At 35.1% G+C, this 21,569-nt stretch overlaps 1 non-coding gene across 1 annotated transcript; it reads right to left on the bottom strand.

Moving 5' to 3' along the window:
- Nucleotides 1-11,591: 11,591 nt before the first annotated feature.
- Trnav-cac (transfer RNA valine (anticodon CAC)) lies at nucleotides 11,592-11,664 on the bottom strand. The gene has a single exon. It is a non-coding gene; the product is annotated as a tRNA-Val (tRNA).
- Between the last annotated feature and the right edge of the window lie 9,905 nt (nucleotides 11,665-21,569).

The following is a 21,569-nucleotide window of genomic DNA, read 5'->3' on the forward strand; positions in this document are numbered from 1 at the left end:
TTTTTGAAGTTTGTCAAAGTTAAAGTAAGATAGTGCAACTCAGCCTAAGAGTTTCAAAACCTGTACCTGTATAGGTATTAGGACGTAATTCAAAGTACTGAAATTAAAAAAGTCCTATCAGTCCGATCATTGGACTTAGAGTTAAAGTAATTTCAACTTCAATTTCAGTTAAATAGGTCTGTTAGTTTGAGGTATGGGAGGTGTTATTGACATAATTATGACGTGACAGGGCATATAAATCTGAATGAGGTCTAAGTCTCGCTGGACGTTTGACGTTACAAAAACTCCCTCCCGTGCCGCTCCCATACCTCAGGCAGTGACTGAGTTAAGAGCTTGCCCTATAGTAAGAACTTAAGACTTACACTGTATCGTTCTTTTCAGATGAAGGGAACTTAACCAAACGACTGACATTAAGATCCTGAAGATAAGATGGCGGCAGACATTAGAAAGATTGAATAGCAATGAGTAGATAGCTCATCTCGCGATGCCAAACGTTTAGGTATAATGGTTGTATGTCCATTTATAGTAGATACTGAATGTCAAGTGATAATGGATGTAGAGAGATAGATTTAGACATGTCTGTATAAGTAGAAAAAGAATTTAAAGCTTGAAATGTTACTGGATTAGTTCACCAAATATCGAAAGATTAGTAGCCGTAGACCCTTGATATTTATACTTAGGGATAAGTTGTCACGAATCATTGCCATTCCCTTCTACACTTTTATACGTCTATATTACTTTCCACTTCTAGTTATATCTGAAACTTAGTTAGAACCTTGACTGTATACTATTACTTCTATACATATTTATACAATGTTTATATATTATCTAAACGCACATTTCAAATTTAAGACTTGAACGCGTCATGTACATACATTATTATATTGAAATATCGTGAATGTTGTATATTCGTGGTCTTTTAAAGTAGTTGTTAAGATAATTATGGATATTGACTTAAGTCGTTTATTATATTTAGATAAACTTTATCTTCAAAGGAATATCATATCAAATATACTTGATATCACTTGTAATGATAATAATATGTTTCCAATATTGCACAATACTAACTATATTAAAATTTGTTGAAAAATGGAGCGTTTACTATTTCAGTGTCGGACAATAATGTAGATGGAATATATTCATGAAAGAAGTTAAATCTGCATTTTCAATGAAAAAAGATATTTTAATAAAATTATGCACAGTAAAACAACTTTGTTATGTATATGACAGTTTATGTAAGATGAAATCGAAGCTTTAAATCGTGTTAAAAATTAATATTGTATTGTATAAAAAATATTTGTCGTAATCTACTCATTGAAGACAATTTTAAAAATAAGATTGTTGAAATATCATTTTAATACTTGTAGTCTATTTATTTTGTCAAAAATGTAAACAAATAAAAATATTTAACTATATTCCCTTAAAATTGCAATGCAGACAAGATATGCATACAAACATTGTGTTGTGATTAATTAAAATTATTTGAGTTCTTAACTAAGCTCAGATTTTACTGTAAATAAACCCTCCTCAGAATTAAATCCTTAGTCCTTCTTCTGACGTTATATTAGTTTCTTGATAACTTCGCTAAATTAAATTTAAAAATACATAAGAGTATGCCTGCTAGCTTTAATTTGAATTTGACTTAGGTACTTGTTATTATTCCCAATCAATTTGTTTATACTTTTGACACAAAATAGCAAAAAAGACGTAAGTATTACTTTAAAAAATCTATTATTCTCAAGATACTAACTGAATGTTGTCAAATCTTTTTAAATAAAACTATACATTTTAAGAATATAAAATATTACAGAATTTTACGATAAATCCTTGTTACAAGACACAGAAAATGTGAAATAATGTTTTTCGATATTAATCTGAAAATCACAAAGGGTTATTTCTTTTTAGAAATAATGAAGCAGTAAATGTAAAAAAAATGTTTTTATAGTAATAATAAAACTTGTTACAGCATTTCTTATAATATTAACTCCACTATTGATTTTATATACTCTCATATAATAAACTATAAAAATATAAATATAACTCTACTGGTAAATATATTCTTGACATTATACTCATTGGTAAAATTTTACTACGAATTATTATTTGAGAATGTAATTTAAAATTATATTATTATTGTTCTAAAAGAATGAATGAATCATTAATTTTGACTGAACAACTATTGCTAAGTTTAATGATGATTGACAGATCGTATTGGTGTTTTTCAGTGAATGGAAAATAACATGGAATAACGAACGATTATAGGTTTTAAAAGCCTTTGTATGTGAGGCAATTAAAATAAATCTCGCGCTGTATTACCATTGCATGATTGCGTTAATTCCTGGTATTAATTTTACTTAAAATAATCAGGCAATGCAAATGTTTAAATGCAAGCAAAATGATACATCTATACTATACTAAAATATAAAGCTGAAGAGTTTTTTGTTTGCTTAAACTCTCTCAGGAACTACTGGTCCGATTTGTAAAATCCTTTCAGTGTTAGATAACTCATTTATAGAGAAAGACTAGCCCAAAGTAATAAGCCCTAAGCTAGAGTATTGTATACTTGTGTTTTATTTTTGTTGAGACAGAAACTCGTCTTGACATTGAAAATGTCTGATTATCTTTTATCATCATTTTAGAGATAATATATTCTAGATCTGTTTTGAAGGAAGATAGGAATAATATTCTATGTTAATTTCCTTCACTGTGTGTTGCTATGTACTTCCTAACATACTTTGTGGTAGATCTCTCGGAACAATACTATGTATTTCTATTTCTAAGTGTGGATTGGGGTGTATTTAAAGATTTTCCTCATGTAATGAGTATTAATAATTATTATTTACGATGGAAAATGATAGTTTATTATTTTAATTTAGAGTTTCAATGATTTTCAGTTTGCATTTTGTTAAATAACTATAAATAAATAATAATAAATTAACTTATAATTTGTTTTAAAAATCTTCATTGTAACGTGTTAGTGATCAATTAAATGTAAAAATCTGTTATAAAGGCACAAATATTTGCTACTACAAGTCTCTGATTCGAAATTGAGTTCAAATATAAATTCATTTTGATATTACTTTTCGATGCAATGTTTTCTTTCATTTCTGAAGTTGGACTGAACTGTTTTTATTAGTTTTATAGTAAGTTTTTTGGTCTATTTTACGACACAAACGGTTTTTTCAATTGATTTCAGTTCAATCTTCGAAGGATTGTAAATGTTTTTGACTTTTTTTTTTATTTCATACATAAATTGCTTAATATCACTGATACCTTTTGTATGTACGAGTAAGAGTATATGTATGTATGTTGGTAAATTAGAAAGTAGTACGAATCTCAGTATCATTCAAAATTTGAGAGGTTAATGACAGTACAAGTTGTTTGCATGAGATGTAATATTTTTGTATGGGACTAGGATACTGGTCGTACCTAAATACTTAAGTCTTTATACTATAACTGTATCGTTTAAGTCAATGTAAGTGCTTATACCGTTTATGAATAAAATGTTGACTTTTTTAATATTGCTCTTTGATTTATCTGATTAATTTTAAAAACATAACCCTCCTTCTGGTGTTGTTGGGTAAAAACACATTGCTTGGCTAAGGGTGTGCGGTTTATTTAAGATGTGAGACGGCTCCTACCTAACTACTACTTATATGGGTGAAAATAAGAGGTTTGTTATGAAAGGATCACAGAAACTAAAGGGAGAAGTGACAAGTGGGCGGGGCCGGTGTCGCAGCAATATGTCCAAAAACAGAACACATTGCTCGTGAAAGCAATGATGACAGCAGCGACGTCTTAATGTAAACAGTTTACATTGCTTGCATAGTATGTACTAAAGATTATTCGAATGTTGAGTACTGATACCGCAGTGGATAATGATCACATATTTGTGTACGTTACTCCAGCTGGAAAGTAGCTCCTAGAGTCATATGAGTAGAACGTATAATTAGTTCCCAACATGGTGTAAATGTGCGCCGAATTAGAGATTAGTGCGTGCTGTCGTTTTGGTACAAAACGAAAAAAACGATTCCTGCTGGAGTAACGTTGTTCTAGCAGGAAAATTCTAAACGAATGATCGGAAAGAGAAAAACTGTGTACGAGCAGATAGCTTATATTTGTTCTATTATCTGAGCTGAAAATGTGATTTGTGCGTCTTCAGGTTTTCGAGATATTGCATTTCCTGCCAGGGTAACGTTTTGCAGAATGCTCTATCTCAATAACCGTTATATGTGCGCCTATAGAATAAACACACACGAGTAGCTCTTGATTTGTGCGTATATGTGAAAGAAACATGTTTATGAAAATATTTATAAATATCAAGTAATCGAGCTTTCGAATAACAAAACATACAAGCTCACTGAAAACTGTATTCGATCCTTCTTAAGACGTATTATAACCATAGAAAGTTTCAAAAACGCACATTCATGGGTCATTGAATAATATCACTAAAAGTAATTACGACGGAGCTATAACTTTGACGTCAAAATACAAGGAATCAGCTACACCAAGATGAGCGGATGTTAACCGTATAATTAGAGCGTTTATTGAACAAATATAAAATACAATACTTAACTTAGAATGTATCGCTTAAAAAAAGATATGCATAAAAATATCAAATTGTAAATACCGGCTGGTTATCCGACCAAATTCGAATGCATACAAAAAAGCGACGGATTCATACATATCGATGACCTTCCACATTGAGCGTATTAAACTTAAGCTGTTGTTAGTACAGTCGTGTTCAAATGTTTTAGGCAATTAATAAATATACAGGGTGGCCAAAACAGTGAGGTCTAAAAGAAAAATTTAGATTCCTTATATCAAGGTGTACCTAAATCACCCCCATGTATATGATACGATTGTGCTTAGTTTAGGAGACAGAGTTAATTTTGTGATATTTTAAAATTTTATGACCTAGTAGGCTTTAAACATTTTTATCTTTTTTTTGGGCTGACTTTTTCCAGATTTCTTTTTTTCGACAGATTTGTTATTAATTGCAGATGTTTGAAAAAAATAATCACCTTCCTATCTTTGATTCAAGATACAAAAGTTTTGTTAGAAACATTAAAATTATGCTTTTATCAGAACACTATCAAATTTTCAACTTAAAAGTTTAAGTAAAAAAAAGCACTTCCATAGGTCCAAAATCATTTTAAAAACTGTGCCGTTTCCTGAACATTCATAATAATACAAAAAAACATGTACTTAATGGGCCACTATTTCCTGTAATCGGTCCACTAAAGTGGTAAGTCGGAGATTCCGTTACATGTTTTTGACTTTCTTAGAATGAATTAATATTGGGAATCCTCTAAGTTTACATTACGTAGAACAGATTTAGAGCAGTAAATGGACAGAACATGTTTTTATTCTCAACGAGGAAGCTCTTGCCCTTCATCACACCTGGTGGAAACTGATGATTAGGCTGAAGGTGGAAGGGAACATCAACTACAGAGGAACTATGGCTTCCTACCTCCAAATGCCGGAATACAGTAATGCTATTAACATTATTGTTATAGTGACAGACTTAGGAAAATAGAGTTGCAGGCTAGGCAGACTTAGATCAAACCCTACCACCAACCAAACCGAGCAGTAAATTTCACCTCCACTGGGATTCCAACCCGGGACCTCTGAAGCTTACCTCTTACCACTTGAAGACAGAGGCATTTGTTACATTTTACTATTACCCTTGAAATACCTACTACAGTGAGAAGAAGAAGGAGGGATATTTGGTTTATGTTCATTAAAACTTACTTAAAATAACAATGTGTTCCGGAATTTCGAGGTAGGAAGCCATAGTTCCTTTGTAGTTGAAGTTCCCTTCCACCTTCAGCCTAATCATCAGTTTCCACCAGGTGTGATGAAGGGCAAGAGCTTCCTCGTTGAGAATAAAAACATGTTCTGTCCATTTACTGCTCTAAATCTGTTCTACGTAATGTAAACTTAGAGGATTCCCAATATTAATTCACTCTAAGAAAGTCAAAAACATGTAACGGAATCTCCGACTTACCACTTTAGTGGACCGATTACAGGAAATAAAGGGCCCATTAAGTACATGTTTTTTTGTATTATTATGAATGTTCAGGAAACGGCGCAGTTTTTAAAATGGTTTTGGACCTATGGAAGTTATTTTTTTTACTTAAACTTTTAAGTTGAAAATTTGATAGTGTTCTGATAAAAGCATAATTTTAATGTTTCTAGCAAAACTTTTGTATCTTGAATCAAAGATAGGAAGGTGGTTATTTTTTTCAAACATCTGCAATTAATAACAAATCAGTCGAAAAAAAGAAATCTGAGAAAAGTCACCCCGAAAAAAAGATAAAAATGTTTAAAGCCTACTAGGTCACAAAATTTTAAAATATCACAAAATTAACTCTATCTCCTAAACTAAGCATAATCGTATAACATACATGGGGGTGATTTAGGTACACCTTGATGTAAGGAATCTATTTTTTTCTTTTAGACCTCACTGTTTTGGCCACCCTGTATAGTAATATTTTAGATCAGTCTTTCCCAAAGTGGGCGATAACGTCCCCTTGTGGACGCTGCAGGCTTAAAGGGGGGCGGTAAGAGACCCAGAAAAAAAATCGGGACGTTGTGTAGAAGCTTGGGAGGCGTCATCTACTAGGAGGACTCTTAGACACCGACTGAGCTCGACTCTTGACTACAAAAATGGGGGGCGCTAATAATATTTTATTCTCAAAGTGGGCAGTAGACTAAATAAGTTTGGGAACCGCTGTTTTAGATGGTTAAGGGGCCTTACTAGGGGAAAGCGGCAATATTGGACCTCTTTTCTATTTTCAGTTACTTAAAGATATTTCGCACAGAAATTTGTCAAAATTCCACGTGGCCGCGAAGCCGCGGGCGGATAGCTAGTTTTTTATAAAAGCTCAAGACGACCGTGTTTTACAATAAACATTCCTAATAAAATCACAACGGACATCGCGGCATCGGTATTTACCTCTTCGATACAGTCAGGAGACTTTTAGATATCAAGAAAACTTAAGCGCTCCTGCTCGCGACGCCGCCACCGCGTCGCCGCCGCGCCGCCGCCGCACCGTCGCCGCGCTAATATTTCTATTAACTTTCCGATAAAAATGTGAATGGCGCTTACGATGTTTAGTTTCGAGCTCGTTGATAGACACCCTTATTTTCCTGTGTACCCTTGGCTGTTCCCTTGAAGGTACAGTGGAAAATAAATTTTAACCGCTGGCTGTACCCTCGACCGTAAAGATGGGTTCATGGTTACACGAGTTAGAGTAGGCGTACACCGTTGATTTTTCGTCGGCCGATAGTTTAGTCGGGCTGTTGATCAGTATGGGCATGTATGGGAGTGCGCACACTACGCCGATTCGATTTGGCCGATTCATCATACAATTTGAAATCGGGCACAACTATCGGCCAACTAAAAATCAACGGTGTGCGCCTACTCTTATGGATGACGAAGAATGACACGCTCGTTTTCTTACTTTTCATTCTATTTAGGTATTTGACATGCGGTATCTATTATTGAAATCTATGTGCGGAAACGTCACGAAATCTGAATCTTTATTGACCGCCGAACCCCCTATAGTGAAAAATACAATTTGTGACCACATTGAAAAACCTTGCTATTGTGGAAATTGCTTTTTATTCTCTTAATTTTTCACAGATCATACATACCTACTGATAAACTCTATTTTTCTTTTTATGAATCTCTAATCAATTGTATCTTAAAAGTATTATATTATGACATAGAATCACAGATCAATATACATACCTACTTATAAATAAGTAAAGTAGTTTTATTACTTACATACATAGTATTCGTTATGCAAATATTTCAAGGAATGTGCCCAATTTACGCAAGACAATAGTAGTCAAAACTGTACAAAATTTTAGTTTTCTTACCACATTTACGGCTATTTCTCATCCTAAAGTGTAGGTAGGTATGCGTTATGAGCAAGATTTTTGAATCGGGGGACAAAACATCTATTAACTATAACTATATTCTGTCACCTATTATTGGTACTACATATTTGATAGAACTTACGAATCACTTTCAGGATCAGTAACTAGTTTTTTGATATCTTGTATAGTTTAGAAATAACCGAGTGAGATCACTTATCGTTTCCACCCTGTATACCACGAACTGCGCGATTTGGGACATCTTTTTTATTACATTACTAGCTTTTGCACGCGGCTTCACAGGCGTGAAATTCAGTTTCACAGATCGTCGTAAATTATAGCCTATAATACTTACATATATTATTCTGGGTTATAAACAATAATACTGTAAAGTTTCATCTAAATCCGTTCAGCAGTTTTTGCGTGAAAGAATAACAAACATCCAGACATCCATACAAACTTTCACATTTATAATATTAGTAGGATCAATAAAATTGTCCAATAATTATATTATTATGTCAACCATACCAACTATAGACTATATTAAATTCTTTAAAAAAATGTCATACATTAATTACATTTTATTTTTTTACTGGTTATTTTCTACTTCAGTGTACTTCGGTACAACAAATTTCAACCGGTTCGTGTGTAAAGTTAAGAAGGTCGTCGATATGTATGAATCCGTCGCTTTTTTGTATGCATTCGAATTTGGTCGGATAACCAGCCGGTATTTACAATTTGATATTTTTATGCATATCTTTTTTTAAGCGATACATTCTAAGTTGAATATTGTATTTTATATTTGTTCAATAAACGCTCTAATTATACGGTTAACATCCGCTCATCTTGGTGTAGCTGATTCCTTGTATTTTGACGTCAAAGTTATAGCTCCGTCGTAATTACTTTTAGTGATATTATTCAATGACCCATGAATGTGCGTTTTTGAAACTTTCTATGGTTATAATACGTCTTAAGAAGGATCGAATACAGTTTTCAGTGAGCTTGTATGTTTTGTTATTCAGGCGCTACACGATTTTTTCGGATTTTGAAGAAAGCTCGATTACTTGATATTTATAAATATTTTCATAAACATGTTTCTTTCACATATACGCACAAATCAAGAGCTACTCGTGTGTGTTTATTCTATAGGCGCACATATAACGGTTATTGAGATAGAGCATTCTGCAAAACGTTACCCTGGCAGGAAATGCAATATCTCGAAAACCTGAAGACGCACAAATCACATTTTCAGCTCAGATAATAGAACAAATATAAGCTATCTGTTCGTACACAGTTTTTCTCTTTCCGATCATTCGTTTAGAATTTTCCTGCTAGAACAACGTTACTCCAGCAGGAATCGTTTTTTTCGTTTTGTACCAAAACGACAGCACGCACTAATCTCTAATTCGGCGCACATTTACACCATGTTGGGAACTAATTATACGTTCTACTCATATCACTCTAGGAGCTACTTTCCAGCTGGAGTAACGTACACCACATATTTTGATTACTTTGTGTGTGTGAATTTCTAATGACGACACTGAGTTTCGAACTCAGTATCTCTATGGTAAGTACTTCTATCGATGTACCTTGTAATGTTTGCCACATAGGAAACGGCGTTTCCGAAACGCACCACACACTACAAACGATCCGAAAGACGTCTCAAGGTGAGTATAGACTAAAGAATTTCTATTTAATGTGACGTTCTTACAAATGGTAAAATACAGGCAAAATTACCCCAGCAGCTGGAAACACATACCTGCAACAAAGAAGATTTAGGATAAGTACAATAAATTAGTAGTATAGTTCTTGCAACTCACGAAGGCGAGTAAGCTTTACTTGTGTGTGTATGTGTACATTCACATAGATAACGATAGTGTAATGTCTATCAAAACTTTTGAAAAACGAACAGTAGCGAGCCACATGTAAAGCTCACTCGCTTTCGTGAATTGCAACAACTAGGTATACTCGTACATTCAATAATGAAAAAATACATTGTTGAATATGAACCTATTTGTATCCCTTTATATTATTTAAATGTAACCAGTAATTGAAATAACTTGATACCTAAAATAAAATCGATTTTTACAAATTATCACATAATTTTAAACGACAAAAATAATTTTGACATTTTGACAACTATCACAAATCATTTTCAACGCAAAATTAAACGAATAGCGACACATCATTAGCATCCAGCTTCCTAACACCCTGTATTACTAGCATGTTACACAACCGATGCTTCCTAAATCGGGCACGATCCAACCTAATCCTTTAGCCAGATTACGATTAGTTAGCGAGTCCCGCCTGTTCCTAGTAATTCTTGCTAATTGGTATAACGTTCGATGGTAACATTTGATCCTTTTTGAAAGGGATTATGTTTGGCTGTTTTCAGCGCGATTGTATTGCAGAACTAGCGAATCGAACTACTCCTATGTTCTTCTGATTAATTTCGTTGCGGGTCCAATGACAGTTTAACTTGCCCCCGGGACAAACTTGACCTTCACTGGTTGGGTTTTATTGGCGGACAAGCTGTAGATCCAGGCTACACAGGAGTAGCGGTGGTGGGAACGAGAGGCAGGAATAGCTATAACTCTCCAAACTGTTTGGCGTTCCTGGAACTATATTACATTACTAATACAAGAACTCTTGGATAGTATGGTGAACATTTGCTATTAATAGGTTGTGTCATAAGCCTAAGTTATCTGTGTTAGGTAATTATTTAGGCTTTTGGGAACCTCATTTGATATGATAGCTTAATTATGTTGCGTAATGTAAAAGTTACATTAGTATACATACCTATCTATCTAAATAACTCAAAGGTGACTGACTGACTGGCTGACATAGTGATCTATCAACGCACAGCCCAAACTACTGGACTGACATTTGGCATGCAGGTAGATGTGATGACGTAGGCATCCGCTAAGAAAGGATTTTACGAAACTCCACCCCTAAAGAAGTAAAACGGGAACCACGCGTAAGTACGAAGTCGCGGACGGCCGCTAGTTAATTCATATACCTGTTTCAATATTTTGATCGATTAATAAATCAAGTAATGAATTGAAAACACTAAAGGTCTTGAGCTAAATAACATTCAATTTTGTGTATTCAATAGGTACTCAAAGACAATATATTTTTTCCAGTCAAAAAAAATTGCAGGATTGATTAAGACACAAGCTTAAAGTTAAATTAGATTAGCTGGATTTTTTTTATTTCGTTAATCTTTCTCGATAAATATTTAAGAAGAATATGAGGGATAGAGTTTAGAAAATTGCTCCTCAAATAGATTACAAAAAATCGTTTCGAACTGACTTAAAAACAAATGTCCAAAGTTTATCCTTTCAAATTAAATCCGACATCGACCTTTTCCCCAACTTTTGCTACGTGGGTCAACAGAAAATCGCCTTTTTCTTTCAGTATTTGGAATCGTTCGAGAAAAAGTCATTGCTTTTTTAACCAACTTCAAAAAAGGAGGAGGTTGTTATTAAGATTTTTTACCTTACTATCTTTTTCCTGTAGCTTCGGTTGAGTAGATTTCGATTTTTTTCATTGATTTCGGTTTTGATTTGAAATGAAATCAAAATTGGCGAGTACGTACGTACGTATTTTCTATTTTCTATAAAATTTACGATAGTCCAGTATGACAGTAGAAAAGTATTAATACAATAGGTTCGTAGTAGAAATAAAAAAAATATAAAAACAACTGTTTCCGCCCGGGATCGAACCGGGGACCTTGTGCGTGTGAAGCACACGTGATAACCGCTACACTACGGAAACTTATTTAAACTGGAGCAAATTAGTACTCAGTAGCTTTAATCGGGGCTAAGTACCTTTCACTTATTGAGTAGAGCCACATAATAAACTTGTTTATGATGCTGCAATGCTAAATTATAGTGATATAATTTATGAATAATGATAATTAAGATAATGATTCAACATCGGCCTACATGTTTGTGTTCTCTAAACAATTAAATATCCTTGGACATTTTACACTACGCTTCTAGTCCCAAACTAAGCAAAGCTTGTACTATGGGCACTAGACAATGGATATAAACATACTTACTAAATACTTTTTTTGTGAATTCATACATTATACATAGTAACACCCAGTCGAACCTGGGACCTCTCGGCATAGTAGTCCGTTCTGAATCACTACTCCAAACGGCCGACAAATAAAATAAAGTTTCTATAAAATTATATTTAGTATCCTACTAATATTATAAATGCGGAAGTCTGGATGTCAGGATGTCAGGATGTCTGGATGTTTGTTACTCTTTCACGCAAAAACTACTGAACGGATTTTGTTGAAACTTCACAGTATTATTGTTCATAACCCAGAATAACATATAGGCTATAATTTATGACGATATGTGACAAAATAAATTTCACGCGGGTGAAGCCACGGGCAAAAGCTAGTAGTCTATAAAAATATATTTAGCGTTCAAGCTTTGCAAGAATTGAAACTGAATGTCCAAGGATATAAGAAGCACAATTGGCCCAAAACCTATTCAATAATTAATAATTTTGTTATATTATAATACTCTTGTTTATCAATAAAGAGCAATAAACTATGTATTCAGTATTGAGTTATGTTATAATGTTATCACACACATCTGCCTGTTTTCCTCATATACAGTGCAAATTATTATCGTGTGACTCCCCTCAAGGCCTTGCTATAATGAGCACTCCTGTGTCACCAGAGGAGCCCTAACGAGCTCCGGGATATGGCATAAAGCAGATAGGACCAGAAGACAATATACCACGTATTGAAGCCACGATAGCCGAAAAGTGAAGGGGTCGGTCGAACGCGGGTTCGAACCCCGCTGACGCTCGACTTAAAAAATACGCTCGGGCAAGTATTATTTTGTCTATTTTTGTAGTGAGTTGTAACGTTCGCAGTTCGCTGTGGGCCACGCACCCCTCTCTCATGGTTTCTGCATAATACCAGTGGCCGTATATCAACCAGTAGGAGCGCGAAAGCCGCCCGTTTGAGAGACAAAGAGAGAGAGAGAGATCCTGGTTTGCCCTAAGGTCAATCGGTTAACATCATTAAGTTAGGCATTAAGTTCTCCTTTTGTACTGCAATTTTTTTTTGTGTGAAAAAGGTTTAATAATAACATACAGGGTGATTGTCTTCTGTTACTATTTTGTGTAAAAATGGCTGTGTTACATTATGTACATAAGTATGTTATAGAAAAACAATAAACACCTGTAATGAGGTAGTTAAGTTTTAGTGGGTTATCAATTGATCAGTAAGAGTAGTGGTAGTTTAGTAGAGTATTGTTAGGTATTACGAGTATTAAGAATGCACTACATTTTAAACATAAGATACAATGTTATCATTTTAAACCGACATTACTATGTATTTCAGCTTCATTTTTGTCTGAACAAATTGTCTAACAGTAGGTCTACTTGCTTTGGTAAGTATTACTTGGATAACTTGTAAATTTTTGTCGACATCACTGTGAGTCATACAGGCGCGTGTTGCCAATTATGTGCCCATCCCCGAAACGTAATTAATAAAATGTATATCCGCCTATTATACGCGCAAATAAAACTGACAATTTAAATTTAATAGAATCGACTCAAAGCAATGTTGAACTAACTTGGTTACTTACGCCCGTATTCACAAACATTACTATGAGGTCTAACAGTGCGCGAGGACATGTGTGCGCACATTACACCGATTTGATTTGGCCGATTCTTCATACAATTTAAAATCGGGCACAACTATCGGCCAACTAAAAATCGGTGGTCTGCGGCCAGTCTTAGGCAGTTAAATTTTTTCAAGTTGTTTATAATTTAGTGTAACGATAGGATTACTAACTCTACATAAACAACTCAGGATCAATGATTCGGCTTTATTTGTTAGCAAAATTGGCGGTATCTATTCGTGCAAACAGACGTGCAAACAAGCCAATATTAGAACGTGGCGCCAATGCTAGTGTTTGTACGATTTCTTACGTCGTCGCCTAATTGTCCTTATGTTATCAAGACGTTATTTATGGTAAGTTCCTGCTAGATTACTGACAAATATAATAATAAAAGCTCATCATAGTGTCTATAAGAAGCGTCAAAGACCAATCTTTTGATACTTTCACTTTTGTAATCGGTAAATCATTGTTCTGGACGCTTGAAGTTTAAACTCAAGATACCAACAAAATTAGTACGTGTAATTTTTTTACTAATTCAAACTTCATATCAATTCAACTGAATAGATAATTATAGTCAGATGCATACGTTAATTCTCATAATGATTCTTTCAAATCAAAATGTTGTGTTTGAATTTTTTTACATATTTTGATTCATAGTAGTGCAATTTTTTTATAATATCTTAATGTTAAAGTTCTAAATTACTCCATTTAAGCGATATTTGTCAATGAACTACCCTCAAAGGCAGACAAAGCCCGGTTTGCGTCATGCACAATTTCATACATGGCCGCGCGGCTCCGGCCAGTAGTCAATGGGTGTGAGTGACATTAACCGCTAGAACTCACCGAGCGGGTATACAGGTCGCCGTACTAAGATTAAGTCAATAAAAAGCTGATACACTGAAAATATGGTTGGTGCATGTTAAGCTACGGTTAAAGAACTCTATTACTCATAAGAATTTTACATTATGTTATTAAAGACTTTATCTATATCTATAAAAGCGAAAGGTCACTGATTGACTGACTCACTCATCACGAAATCTCAGAAACTACAAGTACTAGGAGTGTCAAATTTTGTATGGGGGGTTCCTTTTAGAACGTAGGTGCTCACTAAGACGAGATTTTGCAAAATTCAACTCCTAAGGGGGTAAAACGGGATCCACGCGCACAAAATCGCAGGGAGCCGCTAGTTTTATTAAGCCTATAGCTTTCCTCGACAAATGGGCTATCAAACACTAAATAACATTATACATAATATTTGACACTAACCCACAGTTTTCCTATTACATAAAATGAATTTTCTCGTAACCAAAGTTGAGACTTTTTGCGTTACACTAATTGTAGTTGATGTTCAATTATTTAACTTTTCAATGTCTCACAAGAATAATCTAATTTAGACTAAGCATAAAAATTGTGCTATAAAAATACACTCCAATTTCCCCTAGGTAACCTACCTACCAAAAGGACCTCAATTTGGTAAAGTCTACAGTTACCCCTTTGCAAATACATCAAAGCACTAGCGGTATCGGAGTAGGATATCATCTTTCAAGGGCCGTTAAAAAGGTTCCATGAAGGTTGCGTTGGAGGAACTTTTAGAATAATGTAAGAACGTCTATATTGCCCGCTTTTTAGGAATTTTAGGAAGATATGGACAGTTTTAACTAGAACACCCGAAATGGGAAAAAATCTACATCAGTTTTCATTCCTTCAAAATTTTCCAATCATAATTTTCAGTTTACCAAGAGGTTAGTTGCGTTTTTCTTTTGTTTATTGCCTATTTTCTCATTGTCACATTAAAAAGTTACGCATATTTGAAAATGGAACGTCGATTGTTAGAATTTAGATTTATTTTTGGAATGGTTTTGAAGATGCATTTGTTTTTTTTTTACTTGCTTTTTGCAGTAATGAAACTGGTCAGTGTTCACGCATTGGATCCTGTTCACACGGCATTTGTACTCCACGTTTTTAACAGTTACTTAACTATTATTTTAACTCTACATGTTTTTACAGTATTAACGAAGTCCCGATAACATTAATGAAATTATTCGATAACGTTTATCTGTCAAAACTTGAGGTACATGGTCATGTAAACATGGCCTTAGTCGCGTCCTTGCAAGTACATTGTGGCACACAAGTAGGTCAGAAACTCTTGCATCTCATTCTGGCTCTTAGGTAGGTGATTTTACTGTAACAACCGCTCGTTAACAAAACCACTTAGGCTGAGTTGCACCACCTATCTTTGACCGTAACTGTAACGATAACCGACCTTTTTTGTATGGAGTTTGACAGATTTTTGACGTTTGTCAAAGTTAAAGTAAGATGGTGCAACCCAGCCTTAGTGTTGTATTACGTTAGAGGTAGAGCACATATTCCGTTGTTACTCGTAGTAAGTATGGCAAAAAATTGTGTCTGTCCGTGGACATTCCAGAAACTGCAAAAAAGATTAGCACTGCAGGTTCCCAATAGCAACTTTTGCAAATAAATTACGTAGCCTTTATTTTCTTAATTCTTGTTACACGTGTCACGGTATTCGAACTTAATGCTTACAGCTTTTCCACGAGTCGACTTTTGTGTCATGCAAAGTGCAATTTAGACTAAAGTTGTAGTTGGTAACATCACATAAAAGCTTTTACAAAGGCCAGGTTTATTTCTATAGGTAGCAAATTCTATCAAAATCAGTTAAGCACTAAAATACGTTAAGGCTGAGTTGCACCACCTATCTTTGACCGTAACTGTGACGATAACCGGTGTTTTTCGTATGGAGTTTGACAGATTTTTGACGTTTGCCAAAGTTAAAAGAAGATGGTGCAACCCAGCCTTAAGACGTTAAAATAGAATGATAATTTAATTTTTATTTTCCCAGTTTCCTCAGAGTTATAATTATTGTTTAAGTTTTCAAAACTAAAAGAAATAAAATTACCTACGGGTGGTACAGTCGACATAACAAACACATTACAGTTTTGACGCAGTAAGCATCGATACACGGAGGAAATCAACGTACGAGAAAATAATTGTTAGCAAAGACCATAGCATTGTATAGAGTGGATAGCGGAATTTAACCGCCTCTGTGGTCTAGTGGTAAGACCACCTGCTTCAGACGCAGAGGTCCCGGGTTCGATTCCCAGTGGGGGCAGATTTTTCTGTTCGGTTTGGCTGGTGGTAGGGCTTGTTCTAAGTCTGTCTGGCTAGCTACCACCTAAGTCTGTCGCCATAACAACAATGTTTAACAGCATTGTTGTGTTCCGGCAGTTAGAGGTAAGATAGCCAGTCCCTCCGTGGTTGAGGATTCCGGGTGAAGCTCGCTTCCACCTTTGCCCGATCATCACTTACCATCAGGTGAGGATAAAAAACTTAAGACTTGCTTATGTGTCTATAGTGTAATGTGGTTTTATACGCCGGAGTCTGAACAACAGGTAATCAATTTGATAAAACTTTTCGTTCGATAAGTATTACAAACTGTATCTTTGTACAGATTCGTCAAAATCCATCTATTTAAATGGAAAAATAGATGGATTTTGACGAATCTTAGATGGCTAAGGCGGGTGAATATCCCAAACACGTTTTTTACGCGGCGGAGCTGAGAATCGATGGGAGAAATGTAACTAGAGCGATGATTTTTTTTCTGCATATAGTTTAAACAGCGTTTTACACGATAGCAAAGTCTTTAGGACAATAGGTAGTTATTTATGTACTAAAAAAATTTTCAAAGACCCAAAATCTAATAGCGGTGGCGCGTCCTAACTCTATTTCTACTCATAAATTGTGTTATTCCTTCTTTCTCGGGGATTCTAGTAATTTAAGAATAGTATAGCCATAAAATACATTAAATAAGACTTCCAAATGATATGAAAGAAATGTGATATTTCATAATTTAAGTGTTTTAAATAGCCTTTCAAAACTGTCCCACGAAAAAAAGCAATTACAGTGGCTCAATTTCGACACTCTCTTACTTCTCCAAAGAAGCTTTGAGAGACGTAGAGTTCTTCTTCCCTGCATCACTCAGCTGTGTCCTCCTGATCGGACTATAAAGACTTGCGACTTGTGGTATGGTTTTTCCAGTAGACACGTAAATATTTGTATCAGCGGCACAGGAATACAAAATTTTTCAATTCCGGTGACAAGTGTATGAGTGAAAGCTACTTACTTAGATGCTAAACGATTCTTTAACATGATTAAAGTTTGGTGTTTTGTTGTATCTGCATACAGAAATTATTGATCAGAATTATAGTTTTCTTTATAATTTGAATTTTGTTACAGTTTTTTAATTCCGGTGGCGCAATTTCGGTGGCGAATCTATTGCCAGAATTGGTCTTATTGGCTCTGGAGCATTGTACCTAGGTCTACTAAGGTCTCAGTCATAATTACAATATCGTAAGTAATCGAAGTTGTGTGATGTACTCGCTGTATCTTGATACTGAGCTCGGTCTAGCTCAGAAGCTTGAAAACCTCTAAGTGGGAGGTAGTGAAGACTTTAAGAGATTATGGTGTCTCCAACTATGAACCCTCGCAGCAATCAGATAAGTTTCGAGTTCTGATCTTGGGGGAGGGCTGATATGATGAAGTTTTCATACAAATACTTCAGAAGTTGCATGTATCGACAGTCAATTTGACGCCATTAAAGAGACTGCAGCACAGCCCAGGTCTTGACCGAATCGAAGAAACTACAAAAAGACCAATAACAATGACTGATTATAGTTAGTCCTCAGTCTTTTGCATAATTTGACGCAGCATTAAATATGTACGTAGTATTACGAATGTATTTTCGAAAATGAGGTTGTCTGGGAGGCTGGATGTTGGATAGCGAGAGTGTCATATTTCAGGAAAAAGCGGTAAAGCCCGAAGCAGGAGGCCTCACCTGACTCTGGACCATCGCCAACGTCCATTCCATTCCAGTCTCTACCACCACCACCATGTCTTATTTTTTGGTTTATCGGCCAATAAACGTGGTGGTACATATTTAAGGGAACTTTAGTACTAGCATTCCATCTGATTTCATAAGCTCAGTTGTGATTTCATTATCTCCTGGTACATACTTTGTTGTTTTTAATAGGGCCTTCTAATCTCACTCAAGCTAAAGTCTAGGATATCTTCGCTAAAGTGTCGGGATAATCTCGATCTTCAGCCTAATTACTAGTAGTGCTTCTTAATCTCTCCTAGCAGCTTAGGCATTTACCAAAATGGTTCAGCTATCCTCGTTATTCATGTTGGTATATTGAATTTGGTCCTCGCAAATACATACTTTCGATTTATTACAAAAAATCGTCTCTATAATACACTTTGTATCAGCGTGAGGACTTGGATAGCTATTTATACATCGATACTAAGCAGAATCTTAAAAACAGATGAGAATAGTTCTGAAACAGCTAAAATTTCCCTAGTCTCGTAGGTTGCAATCTATTGTGCCACTCGAGCTGAAAATTCGTGGGGTTTTGGAGCTGGATTGGCACTGGTCGTGGCTTAGGCTTCATCAGTCGACATCTTTTGAGCACCTTTTATTCGGCATTCTTCTATTTCGGTGATCACTTCTTCTTCTTCCTCGGTCCCTCACTGATGAGGATCGTGATCGCAGATAGTGTCATAAGCTGTGTGGTGATCGGAGAATGCACATGTGATTAAATTGCCTGTTCGTCTAAAAATGATTACCTACTACATTTTGATTTTTGCAGTACTATTAGGGTGCAGCTCAGTACGCTTTTACAGTTCTGGCATCTTTTGCTAGGCCTTCTCTCTCCATGAGGCTGACTGGATTTAGTCCTCCGTTTCTTCATTGTACTACTTTCATTTAGCTCATTGTCGCTAGGTTTGCACAGTTTACCGTTAATTACCCTGTCACAAATATGTAATGTGTTAGTTCAGTAGCTATTAGATCTAGAAATATATTCATATTTAATCTCCAGTTCGCATGGTCTTTAGCGAATAATTAGTTGCGTAATTCTAAGTGTAGGATAGGTATGATACCATCATGAAAACTTGGCTAGCCTGGACCAACATATTTACTTATGGAAGATAAACCTAACACCAACTTGGGGCAGTTGGTCGCCCTCCCGGGACTAGAGTTGGTTTCTGGGTTTGAGGGTCATGTATGATGTCTTTGTGATTAGTCTAGAATAACGGGGCTGTTGGCGGCTAGAGGCAGAAAGTTTTGGATTTGTTCTCTATGGAGGGATTTTGACGTTATCACCATGCTTAGCAGGCTGGTTGGTAGTTCCAGTATGGTAGTATAATACCTGGAAAGATGCTGCAGCCCACCCTCCAGTATTATGATTGCTTAGTCGGCTCTTACGACTCACATGGGAAGATCTGATGTTAGGGTCACAACAGAGGCTTGAATATTGTTTTTAATTATAAACATCTTTACTGGATAATAATACTTAATTGATTACAAATTAATAAGTAATTTGAGACAATCATCCATAACATTCCGAATTCCGCTGTATAAATAAATTTCGGTGGATTGGTTCTTAATTCCGGTGGCTCAAATACAATTTCGGTGGCTCTTGATAATTTCAAATTAACATATCTCGAGAAGTATTAATAATATTTTGATCTCTACCACATCATTGAATAATACAAGTTATTTACTATTATTTCTGCCACAAAAAAGTTTTGGAAAGTGGAAATTAAAATTCGCCACCGGAATTAGGCAAAAAACGAGTTTGTTGATATTCACCCAGGCCCTATTGTGTCATTTAATTTCTTTGTTAAACATTTCAGTATCTAATGACTGACAGTGATCTATCAACGCAAAACCACTGGACGGATCGGGATGAAATTTGGCATGCAGGTAGATGTTATGACGTAGGCATCTACTTAGAAAGGATTTTACGAAACTTCACCCCTAAGGGGATAAAACGGGATCCATGTGTACGAAGTCGCGGGCGGCCGCTAGTTGATGTCTAAACGTTCCCTAGCTCTACAAAAAATAGAGTCGTCATCCCCATATGACGTCCACCACTCAATAGCCATTGTATAACCATCCGCACCCTAGGGAACTACCAATGATGTGACGTCAGAAAGGTTTTCCCAAGAACCACGTAGGGTAAGTGTGCTAGTTTTCGTCCAATTATCGGAGTTGCCAACTTTGTGATGCGAAATGAATAACTTAAAATACCCTTACTCATATGTATCATATGTCATTTTAGTCCTTGTATAGTCTACTTTACGTTAATATTATATGACAATAAGTAAATACCACGGGTTTTTTTATAAAAAATATTTTATGCAAAAGAGGCGATTTCACTAGTTTTCGTCCAAAAAAATTAGTTTTCGTCCTAGTGTACGCTAGTTTTCGACCACTGTGTAGAAAAAAGGGTGCAGTTGAATTATTAACTTAAAACCAATTCTACAATACAGTAACTATGGATTGTGGTATATAATTTGAAAGGTAATTTTGTTAGCTTTCAAATGATATCAAAAAGATTTAAATAAGTTTCTTACCTAAATTTAGGAAACTATTTCAATAGGTCGAAGGACAAATGGACGAAAACTAATCTACAGGAATAGCTAATTTTGGTTTCCGTCCACCCCAGTGCTTGCTCATGACGTCATGGACGAAAACACAACAACGTTTAAAGCTGTTTTTTGTTTTCGTCCACATCTTTTTAACGGTTTTTATGGGTTTATCACTGTTAAAAAGTGGACGTAAACTAAAATGTTTAATTTAATAGCAATAAAGATCATATTGGAAGAAAAAACATTGTATTTTGTAGGTCCATTGAAGTAAAATGATTATTAAAAATATTAACTAGGCGACAGGGTTTCCGTCCACGTGGACGAAAACCAAAATCTTGCAAAATTGTTATGCTAGTATTAGTCCACTTAATTATCTAAGATTTCTATACAAAAACTTTAATAAACCCTTAAAATAGTGTTTATTATGCTAATAATTAGACATACGTGCCAAAAACATTAAGTAAAGTAGCTAAAACAGTAATTGAACATACCATGAAAGTTCCCTACCGGCACGTTTTTTTTCTAACTTGACGACGTTTTCCATTCACCTGTGTGCAGCAGCAACTTCCGTAGATTTTT

This window comes from Ostrinia nubilalis, chromosome 19, assembly GCF_963855985.1.
Source record: "Ostrinia nubilalis chromosome 19, ilOstNubi1.1, whole genome shotgun sequence".
NCBI classification, from domain to species: Eukaryota; Metazoa; Arthropoda; class Insecta; order Lepidoptera; family Crambidae; genus Ostrinia; species Ostrinia nubilalis.